General features: G+C 37.1%; 1 non-coding gene across 1 annotated transcript; it reads left to right on the top strand.

The window, feature by feature from the left end:
• The first annotated feature begins 10,055 nt into the window (after positions 1-10,055).
• LOC149839634 (small nucleolar RNA snoR53Y) lies at positions 10,056-10,131 on the top strand. Its single transcript, XR_016431763.1, has one exon. It is a non-coding gene; the product is annotated as a small nucleolar RNA snoR53Y (small nucleolar RNA).
• Positions 10,132-10,319: the final 188 nt, after the last annotated feature.

Raw genomic sequence — 10,319 nt, 5'->3', positions numbered from 1 at the left:
TTGATAGGAAAAACCAGTGTTATTAAAAGCGCGCCTCAAGGCGCAAAAAGTGTGCCTCTCCTCAAGGCGAGGGCCTTTGTGCCTTGAGGCGCAAGCATAATGCGTAAATGCCTCAAGGCGCACCTCAAGGTGAGGCGTATACGCCTCAGATTTCGACTCGGGTCCAGATCTAAGTCACGGGCATCGGTTCAATTGGAAGTTGGAACTAACAAAACCCTAAATAAAAGAGGGGGCTTTCAGAGGGTTTTGTTATCTGTGCTACGACCTCCCCACGTCGACGCGGAGAGGCTCTGCCCAGTGAGCTCTCTCTCTCTCTCTCTGAGTTTGTTGTTTGTAAGGAAAATGGGGTTTCTCCTTGGGGTTTTGATTTCCTCCTAATTGTTGAATCGTCCAAACGGAGGATGAAGAGGATAGAGCGTTCCAATCCATTTTATATCGTAGAATTCCGGCTCAAAATCGGCGGGAAAACCAATTTCTGCTTCAGTTTTTCGTCGGAAACAGCGGTTACCTGCCCCAGATCTTTCAGATCTGTACCCATTTCCCTATCTGTAAATTTTCCGGTTGTTGAGACTCTCTCTCTCTCTCTTTGGGACGAATATGCAATGTTATTTTCTTTCTTTTATCCTACTATTTATCTTGTAATTGTTTTCGCTACAATATAAGTCGAAGTAGATGGAATAACCAGATTAACCCATCCGACAACATTTTCTTTGTTGTTAATATCGTCATTACAACCAATCCTTTATTTTGATTTTATGTTGGTCTTGTTTTAATAAAATAGTTCGCCAAAACGATTAAATGTCGATACTGATGAGAGAAAGGTTTAGAATGGTTGACAAATCTTTTTAATTTGATTTGGCGAACAAATAAGATGCCTAATGAGTGGAGGAAGAGTACTTTGGTGCCTTTATATAAGAATAAGGGTGATATACAAGATTGCACAAACTATCGGGGTATAAAACTCATGAGTCATACTATGAAACTTTGGGAGAGGGTGATTGAGTCTAGGTTGAGGAAGGTTGTCACGATATCGGAGAATCAATTTGGTTTTATGCCTGAAAGATCAACTATGGAAGCTATACATCTTCTTAGACAACTTATTGAAAGATATAGAGAGATGAACAAAGATTTGAATATGGTTTTTATTGATTTAGAGAAGGCATACGATAGAGTACCTAGGGACGTTCTCTGGTGGACAATGATGAAGAAAGGTGTTTCTCTCAAGTACATTAGTATAATTAAAGATATGTATGAAGGAGTAGTAACCAATGTCCGCACTTGTGGAGGGGTGACAACCAATTTTCCGATAACGGTTGGGTTACATCAAGGATCTGCTTTAAGCCCTTTCCTATTTGCGATAGTGATGGATGAGCTTACGAGATCAATTCAAGAAAATGTACCGTGGTGTATGTTGTTTGCTGATGATATTGTTTTGATTGATGAGTCTAGAGCTGGGGTTAATGCTAAGTTAGAATTATGGGGACAGACATTGGAAGCTAGAGGTTTTAAGTTGAGTAAGAGTAAGACTGAATATATGGAATGTCGGTTTAGTAAGCAACGAAGTAGTGAAGGGAGTGTAGTGAAGCTTGGTGAGCAAGAAATACCGGTGAATGATTATTTCAAATATTTGGGATCCATTATTCAAAAGTATGGAGAAATTGATGGAGATGTAAATCATAGGATAAAGGTTGGGTGGATGAAATGGAAAAGTGCAACTGGAGTGCTGTGCGATCGTAGAATGCCATTGCGGTTGAAGGAAAAGTTTTATAGGACGACTATTAGACCCGCTTTACTATATGGTACGGAATGTTGGGCTGCCAAGAGACATCATATTAAAAAAATGAGTGTAGCTGAGATGCGGATGCTTAGATGGATGTGTGGAAATACAATAAAAGATAAGATTCAGAACGAGGAGATACGTAAGAAGGTAGGTGTTGCACCCATTGAAAATAAGATGCGAGAGAATAGTTTACGGTGGTTTGGACATATTCGGCGAAGGCCTAATGATGCTCCAGTTAGAAGGTTGGAGAAATGGGAAAATATATTAGTTAAAAGAGGCCGGGGTAGGCCTAGGAAGACTTGGATGGAGATGATAGGAAAGGATATGAATGCTTTGAACCTCACCGAGGACATGGCATTGGATAGAAATGATTGGAGGAAAAGGATTCATGTGGAAGACCCAAAATGATTTTCTTTTTTGGTTCATATCGCTGACCCCAATTGTTTTGGGATGAAGGCGTAGTTGTTGTTGTTGTTGTTGTTGTTGTACTGATACTGACAACATTGGGGCTTTGTAACAAATATCGCAAGATTTATAAAAATCTCACGATAATATCACGAGAAATTGCCTAAAAGTTTAAAATGACAATTTTTTGTGTGATTTTCAAACCGTGACAAATATCGCGATATTTACCATTTAACAGATATTTATCACAAGTTTTTCATTTTTAAATGTGTTGTTGCTTTATCAATAAAGCAATTTTTATTTATTTATAATTTTAAATATTTTTTATAGTTTTTTGTTTTAATTTAAAAAAATTTGAGGATTACGCTTTACGCCTCGAGGCTTACACCTCGCCTCAGATTTTGGTGGAGCGCCTCGCTACGCCTCAACGCTTTTCACAACACTGGGAAAAACATTGAAAAAATATGAAAAAGAAAAGAAAAAAGAAAGCAAAACACAAAAAAGACCAATGCATTTAGGCTAACACCTACCCCGAGTCCATTGCGAGGTGGAAGGCTTCGGTCATGAGTCTGCCTTAGGGGTAGAGGTTAGAATAGAAAGACGTGTGCTAGGAGAAAGTCAATACTTACCTTTAGACCTATGGCAAGGTAACAAGCTCCAGTCATATGGCCTTAGAGGCAGAGGTTGGATAGCTAGGGGCATGCCTCTTGTACCAAGAAGGCATGAGACCCATGGTTGCCATGCCTCAGGTCAAGGGATGATAAAAGTGAGGAATAAGACTCTTCCGAGTTAAAAATAAAGACTCCAAGGAACTTACCTAAAAGTGTACTTGAATGTGTTCTCATCAAGCCCTAGTCGTTCAGAGTTAAAGCCTTAGTGGAGACCATTAAACCCAACATGATTGCCTTGAGACCTAATCTCATATCCCTATAACTAGTTAGTTAAAAAATCAAAGCAAAATTAGAGAAAAAAATACTAGTGAAACTGAGAATCAACTTGTTAGGAAGGTTCCAATTTTTGAAAACAAAAGAGAGCAAAAAGCTTTGACCCTAAATAATCAACCATTCATAGCTGTCTTAGGCAATCCACTTTACTATAAATGCATAAGACTTACTGCATATCATAATAGATTATTGCACGCATCAAAGAGTCCAGCCTACGGTTAGATTTACCATTTGGTAGCTAGATCTATACAAACACTTTACCATCATCAGATATCATAGTACTAAAGAGTAGAATATGAGAACTAGAAATATGAACATTTCCAACACTTTTTTTATGCAAATCCAACCATGTGGGTGTGCTTGGCATGGGGAATTTGCTAGGAATCAATCATTGCATAGTGTATTTTTGATCAAAAAATGTGATTTTTGAATGCTTAAATATTTATGAAGATTATGAGCCATTGATTTTAAAGTCTCAAAAAATCTTGTTTATGCAAGAAAATGGAATGATTAAGAGTGGATGCATATAAAACCATGCATATAGATCACATCCGGTTAGATTCAAGAGAAAAGAACAAAAAATTATGAAAATCGTGATTCACACATTAGTTCTCATACTCCGGTGATTATATATACAAGAAAACTGGAATATGTAAACTAGTATGAACTGAGATTTTCATAGAGTTTTTTGCAAATCTAACTCTACAAATGCTTTGGGTGTGATCCCTTTGCTTGGAATCAATTATTGGATCATCATAATCAGATCAAGAAATATGATTGTGTATGGTTGAATATTTACGAAAATTTCGAGCCATTGGTTTTCAAGCTTTAAAAGATTCTTTATATACATCATAATCAGATGATCTAAGAGTCTGTTTCTATAAAACCAAGCATCTATATCGCATACATACTGTAAAATTTTTAAAAAATAAAAAAAATCTTAGCAGTTTACATATTTTGCTGGTTTACATATTTCAGTTACTCATATATATATGTGTGTGTGTGTGTGTGTGTGTGTGAAATCTCCAATAAAGTGGAAGGCTCCGGTCTTGAGACTGCCTTAGGGGTAGAGGTTAAAATAGAATGACGTCTGCTAGGAGAAAGTCAATATTTACCTCTAGACCTATGGCAAGGTGACAGGCTCTGGTCATATGGTCTTGAGGCAGAGTTTGGATAGCTAGGGGCATTCGTCTTGTACCAGGAAGGCATGAGACCCATGGTTGCCAGGCCTCAGGTTAAGGGATGATAAACGTGAGGAATAAGACCCTTTCGAGTTAAAAACAAAGACTCCAGGGAACTTACCTAAAAGTGTACTTGAATGCGTTCTCATCAAGCCCTAGTCCTTCAGAGTTAAAGCCTTAGTGGCAACCATTAAACCCAACATGATTGCCTTGAGACCTAATCTCATATCTCTATAACTAGTTACTTGAAAAATCAAGGCAAAATTAGAGGGAAAAATATCAGTGAAACTGAGAATCAACTTGTTAGGAAGGTTCCAATTTTTGAAAACAAAAGAGAGCAAAAATTTTTGACCCTAAATAATCAACCATTCATAGTTGTCTTAGGCTATCCACTTTACTATAAATGCATGACTTATTGCATATCATAAAGATCATTGCATGCATCAATGAGTCTAGCCTACGGTTAGATTTACCATTTGGTAGCTAGATCTATACAGACACTTTACCATCATCTGATATCATAGTACTGATCAGTAGAATATGGGAACTAGAAATATGAACATTTCCAACACTTTTTATGCAAATCCAACCATGTAGGTGTGCTTGGGATGGAGAATTTGCTAGGAATCAATCATTGCATAGTGTATTTTTGATGAAAAAATGTGATTTTTGAATGCTTAAATATTTATGAAGATTATGAGCCATTGATTTTAAAGTCTCAAAAAATCTTGTTTATGCATCAAAATGGATATATTTAAGAGTGGGTGCATATAAAACCATGCATATAGATCATAGCCGGTTAGATTCAAGAGAAAAGAACAAAAAATTATGAAAATTGTGATTCACACATTAGTTCTCATACTCCAGTGATTATATATACAGGAAAACTGGAATATGTAAACTAGTATGAACTGAGATTTTCATAGAGTTTTTGGCAAATCTAACTCTACAAATGCTTTGGGTGTGATCCCTTTGCTTGGAATCAATTATTGGATCATCATAATCAGATCAAGAAATATGATTGTGTATGGTTGAATATTTACGAAAATTTCGAGCCATTGGTTTTCAAGCTTTAAAAGATTCTTTATATACATCATAATCAGATGATCTAAGAGCTTGTTTCTATAAAACCAAGCATCTACATCGCATACATACTATAAAATTTTAAAAAAATAAAAAAAATCTTTGAAATTCTCAGCAGTTTACATATTTTGCTGGTTTACATATTTCAGTTACTCATATATATATATATATATTTGTGTGTGTGTGTGTGTGTGTGTGAAATCTCCAATAAAGTGGAAGGCTCTGGTCTTGAGACTGCCTTAGGGGTAGAGGTTAAAATAGAGCGACGTTTGCTAGGAGAAAGTCAATATTTACCTCTAGACCTATGGCAAGGTGACAGGCTCTGGTCATATGGTCTTAGAGGCAGAGTTTGGATAGCTAGGGGCATTCGTCTTGTACCAGGAAGGCATGAGACCCATGGTTGCCAGGCCTCAGGTTAAGGGATGATAAACGTGTGGAATAAGACCCTTTCGAGTTAAAAACAAAGACTCCAGGGAACTTACCTAAAAGTGTACTTGAATGCGTTCTCATCAAGCCCTAGTCCTTCAGAGTTAAAGCCTTAGTGGCAACCATTAAACCCAACATGATTGCCTTGAGACCTAATCTCATATCTCTATAACTAGTTACTTAAAAAATCAAGGCAAAATTAGAGGAAAAAATATCAGTGAAACTGAGAATCAACTTGTTAGGAAGGTTCCAATTTTTGAAAACAAAAGAGAGCAAAAATCTTTGAACCTAAATAATCAACCATTCATAGTTGTCTTAGGCTATCCACTTTACTATAAATGCATGACTTATTGCATATCATAAAGATCATTGCATGCATCAAAGAGTCTAGCCTACGGTTAGATTTACCATTTGGTAGCTAGACATACACTCTACCATCATCTGATATCATAGTACTGATCAGTAGAATATGAGAACTAGAATTATGAACATTTCCAACACTTTTTTTATGCAAATCCAACCATGTAGGTGTGCTTGGGATGGAGAATTTGCTTGGAATCAATCATTGCATAGTGTATTTTTGATGAAAAAATGTGATTTTTGAATGCTTCAATATTTATGAAGATTATGAGCCATTGATTTTAAAATCTCAAAAAATCTTGTTTATGCATCAAAATGGAATGATTTAAGAGCGGGTTCATATAAAACCAAGCATATAGATCACATCCGGTTAGATTCAAGAGAAAAGAACAAAAAATTATGAAAATCGTGATTCACACATTAGTTCTCATACTCCAGTGATTATATATACAGGAAAACTTGAATATGTAAACTAGTATGAACTGAGATTTTCATAGAGCTTTTTGCAAATCTAACTCTAGAGATGCATTGGGCGTGGTCCATTTGCTTGGTATCAATTATTGGATCATCATAATCGGATCAAGAAATATGATTATGTATGGTTGAATATTTACGAAAATTTGGAGCCATTGGTTTCCAAAAAGATTCTTTATATACATCGCAATCAGATGATCTAAGAGTCTGTTTCTATAAAACCAAGCATCTATATCGCATACATACTGTAAAATTTAAAAAAAACTATGAAAATCTCAGCAGTTTACATATTTTGCTGATTTACATATTTCAGTTACTCACACACACATATATATATATATATATATATATATATATATATATATATATATATATATATATATGTGTGTGTGTGTGTGTGTGTGTGTGTGTGAAATCTCAAATAAAGTAATAAGTTCCCAGCAAACAGAAATGAGAAAATATCCAATGAACTTTTTTTAAGTCCGAAGGGCCAAACCAAGGTTGAAGATGGGCTACTTTTGCAAGAGTCCGACACCATCTGATCATGTGATCCATTGACATCACTGCAGAGAAATAGGAAGACCCGGTATCATCTTTCTATAACTCAAAGAGGTTGAAGACTGTTCATTGCAAATACCTGCTTGCTTATGCCTAGATACCAAATCAGGGTTGAACAAGATGCCCACTTCTGCAAAGCCTGTCTAACCATGTAATCCATTGACATCAACACGGAGGAACAAGGAGACCCATATCATCATCTTTCTATGACTCAAAGAGGTCGCAGACTTGATTCAGTTACAAATGCTTGCATATGCCTAGGTATGACAATGTCACGCATGACACTACATCAGTATAAATGCATATGCGAACATGCATATAAATAAATTCAAATATGCGTGCGTTTGAATGCTGACTTGCCTATTTATTCCTCTATGCAGAAGCAGATACTTTGACAAATCTAAATACAAAGATATATGCACACATTCATCCTACACTATTCATGTGCACATACTGACATACATGTGTGCTTCATATACAGCAACTTGAACCTTAACGTATTTTGTCGCTGACTAAGCCTATTTAGGCTTCAATTGAGGTTAGTTCCTGTATTGATTCGATCCAAGCATGAGACAATCGATATAAGACTTGTATATCTGAGTCTGCTTGGATCGAGTCTGTACATATATCTATGTTTCACAGTTCATTACTGGCTTAACCTATTAAAACTGTTTTTTTTTAAATTAAGTAATTCATTCAGATTGTGAAAACATGAATGGCATCTTTTTCTTTTCATATCATTTCTGCTAGAACTGCTGTTCCCATAAGGTGAGTGCAGGACTAAACTCGAAGAACTGGTCGAACGAGTAGGTCTATTAGTGCAGGTTCGTAGTGATTGCCCCAGAGGTGTGAAACAGATTGGTACATTTCCCTGAGATTTGGCCCACCAATAACTACCAACGTACGCCCGGTGCCTGAACCTTGCTCGTTTACATCCGGGAACTACAACCAAAATACAAGTACTTACTTTTTGAATTTCTATAGGGGACATTCAGGCATCAAGAATACTCTGGAGACTGCGCTTGCGGTCATACGTGATGGAAGTGCTAACCTGAAGGTAGACACTCAGCACCTGAGAGATATCAACTGCAGCATTGGGTCCATTTTCTAATTCATTGGCAAGCTAGTCATTGAACCTGATGGCAATGTATGTATTTTCTCTACTCCAGAATTTTCAATTGCCATCCTTGCTGGTATATAAATAATGAGCAGCAGTGCTGGGCAAATATTCATGGCACACTTGAGGCGGGTTCTGCTTCTGTCAAAAAAAAAACCTTGAGGCTGGTTCTGCTTCTGTCAAAAAAAAAAGGCTGGTTCTGTTTATGTCAGCATGAAACTTGGTGCGACTCGATGCCTCCATGTCTCTGCAAGGATTTACTAGATTTGTGTTTCAAGCTATCCTACAGGCAAGAGTTGGACGAATGTGGATGACATTGATCTCAACCTCTACCACCAATCTCTTCAGCTTAGGAAACAGTTTGTAGCTGATCATATGACTCCACCATAAACTTAATTCCACCGATTCACTAGAGCTGCCTGGTCTTTAGACTAGCTTGGAACTGATTCACATCATTCACATAAACAGATTATGATGATGCCAAGCTGGGATAATTGGTTGCCTTAGTTTAGAGATCAGGCCCAATCCCAGCCCAGACAGGCTAGTTTAGGGGTGTCATCGGGTTGAGTTTGGTTCGGACTCAGGTGAAACCAGACCCAGACCTGTTGAGAAATTGTATTGGGTCTGGCTTCAGATCGAATCATACCCATCATAAGAGAAACCATGCCTGAATCTTATACGGATTAATGAACCAGAATGGGACCATACCCGGTAAAGTAATATTTTTTATCCTTTTTACATTGAAATTTGGCTCAAATTTCACAATCCATACCTGGCTTCATATATTAACCAGACCCTTCGGTCCCACCTAGATTGTAATCAAACCTTCTTATTTTTCACTAAACCCTGACCCTATAGGGTTTGCTATGGATTGGGTCCGGATCAAATCCGTCCCTTTGACACCCTAGGCTGCCCGGCCCTTTTGTCCAGCCCTAACCCAAACCCACTTCATCTCGGGTTAGGGACCTGACTATCTACACGAGTAAATGGATCATTTGATTCAAGCTCTATAAATTCAGATTTCTCTTTCTCCTCCTCTAGAGTTTCTGTTTTCCTTATTTCTCTGTTACCTCTCCTTCGTCTCGTCTCCTTATTTCTCTGTTACCTCTAATTCAGATGGTTTCGTGATGTGGGTTTCTCGGTGATGAGAAGAAGATGACGAATCTGATCTTCTAAGATGTCGTTTGAGGCATTTGTCTGAGAGGAACTACCTCACTTTCCCTTCTCTTAGGGTTCTAGATCTCCCCCTCTCTGTAACCCTAATATTCTATGCTGGGTCATTTTGTGATTTATATACGTTGATGTTATTCTTATCCTAAGATCTGCTAGTAATTTTGGCCTTGAATAGCATTGCCTTTGTTTGCATGCTCATATGTTTAGTTTTGTTTGTAGTTGGTGGTGATTTTTCACCATGGAACCGAGGAAGGCCGACTCTGAATTCATATTCTTGTTATTTCCTTAATAATGTTAGCTCAGTTTAGCCTTTTGGGCATTGTTTTGTGGTGGGCATATGTGTTTTTTTCTAAAGGAATGACGGACAATTAATCTCTGTTTCCTTTCCCTGGATTTCAATGCGTTGAAGTTGGTTTATATTCTTTTTCGGATTGGTATACTTGAGTTACTCCAAAAATTACATGTTTTTTTGTTTCGCTAGTAAATTTTGTAATTTTGGAAGGAGGCTGTAGATAAGGAAACAATTCATGGCCGCCATTTAATTGTTGTTGCAAGTTCCCGGTGATGTTTCTTTGACGATGCTAATGCCGATTACTTGATGAACAGTTTTCTCATGGTACTGGTGGAACTTGTTCCTTTTTCGTTTTCTTTGTGTTCTGTTTGTCTATTTTCTTGTTGGTTATCATTGTCTTGCTTTTCTTTTTTTTATGCACCATTGTTTCTTTGGATGTGTTATGATATGCTGCTAAATTGCTTTCTTAGTTCGAAGTGTTTTTGGCTGTCATTTCTTGTTCCATAAAAGGAATAATGGTTTATTG

Source organism: Nuphar pumila, chromosome 4 (assembly GCF_984573655.1).
Source record: "Nuphar pumila chromosome 4, dmNupPumi1.hap1.1, whole genome shotgun sequence".
Lineage (NCBI taxonomy): Eukaryota > Viridiplantae > Streptophyta > Magnoliopsida > Nymphaeales > Nymphaeaceae > Nuphar > Nuphar pumila.
The sequence above is the reverse complement of the archived record's forward strand: the minus strand, read 5'-3'. Positions and strand labels throughout refer to the sequence as shown.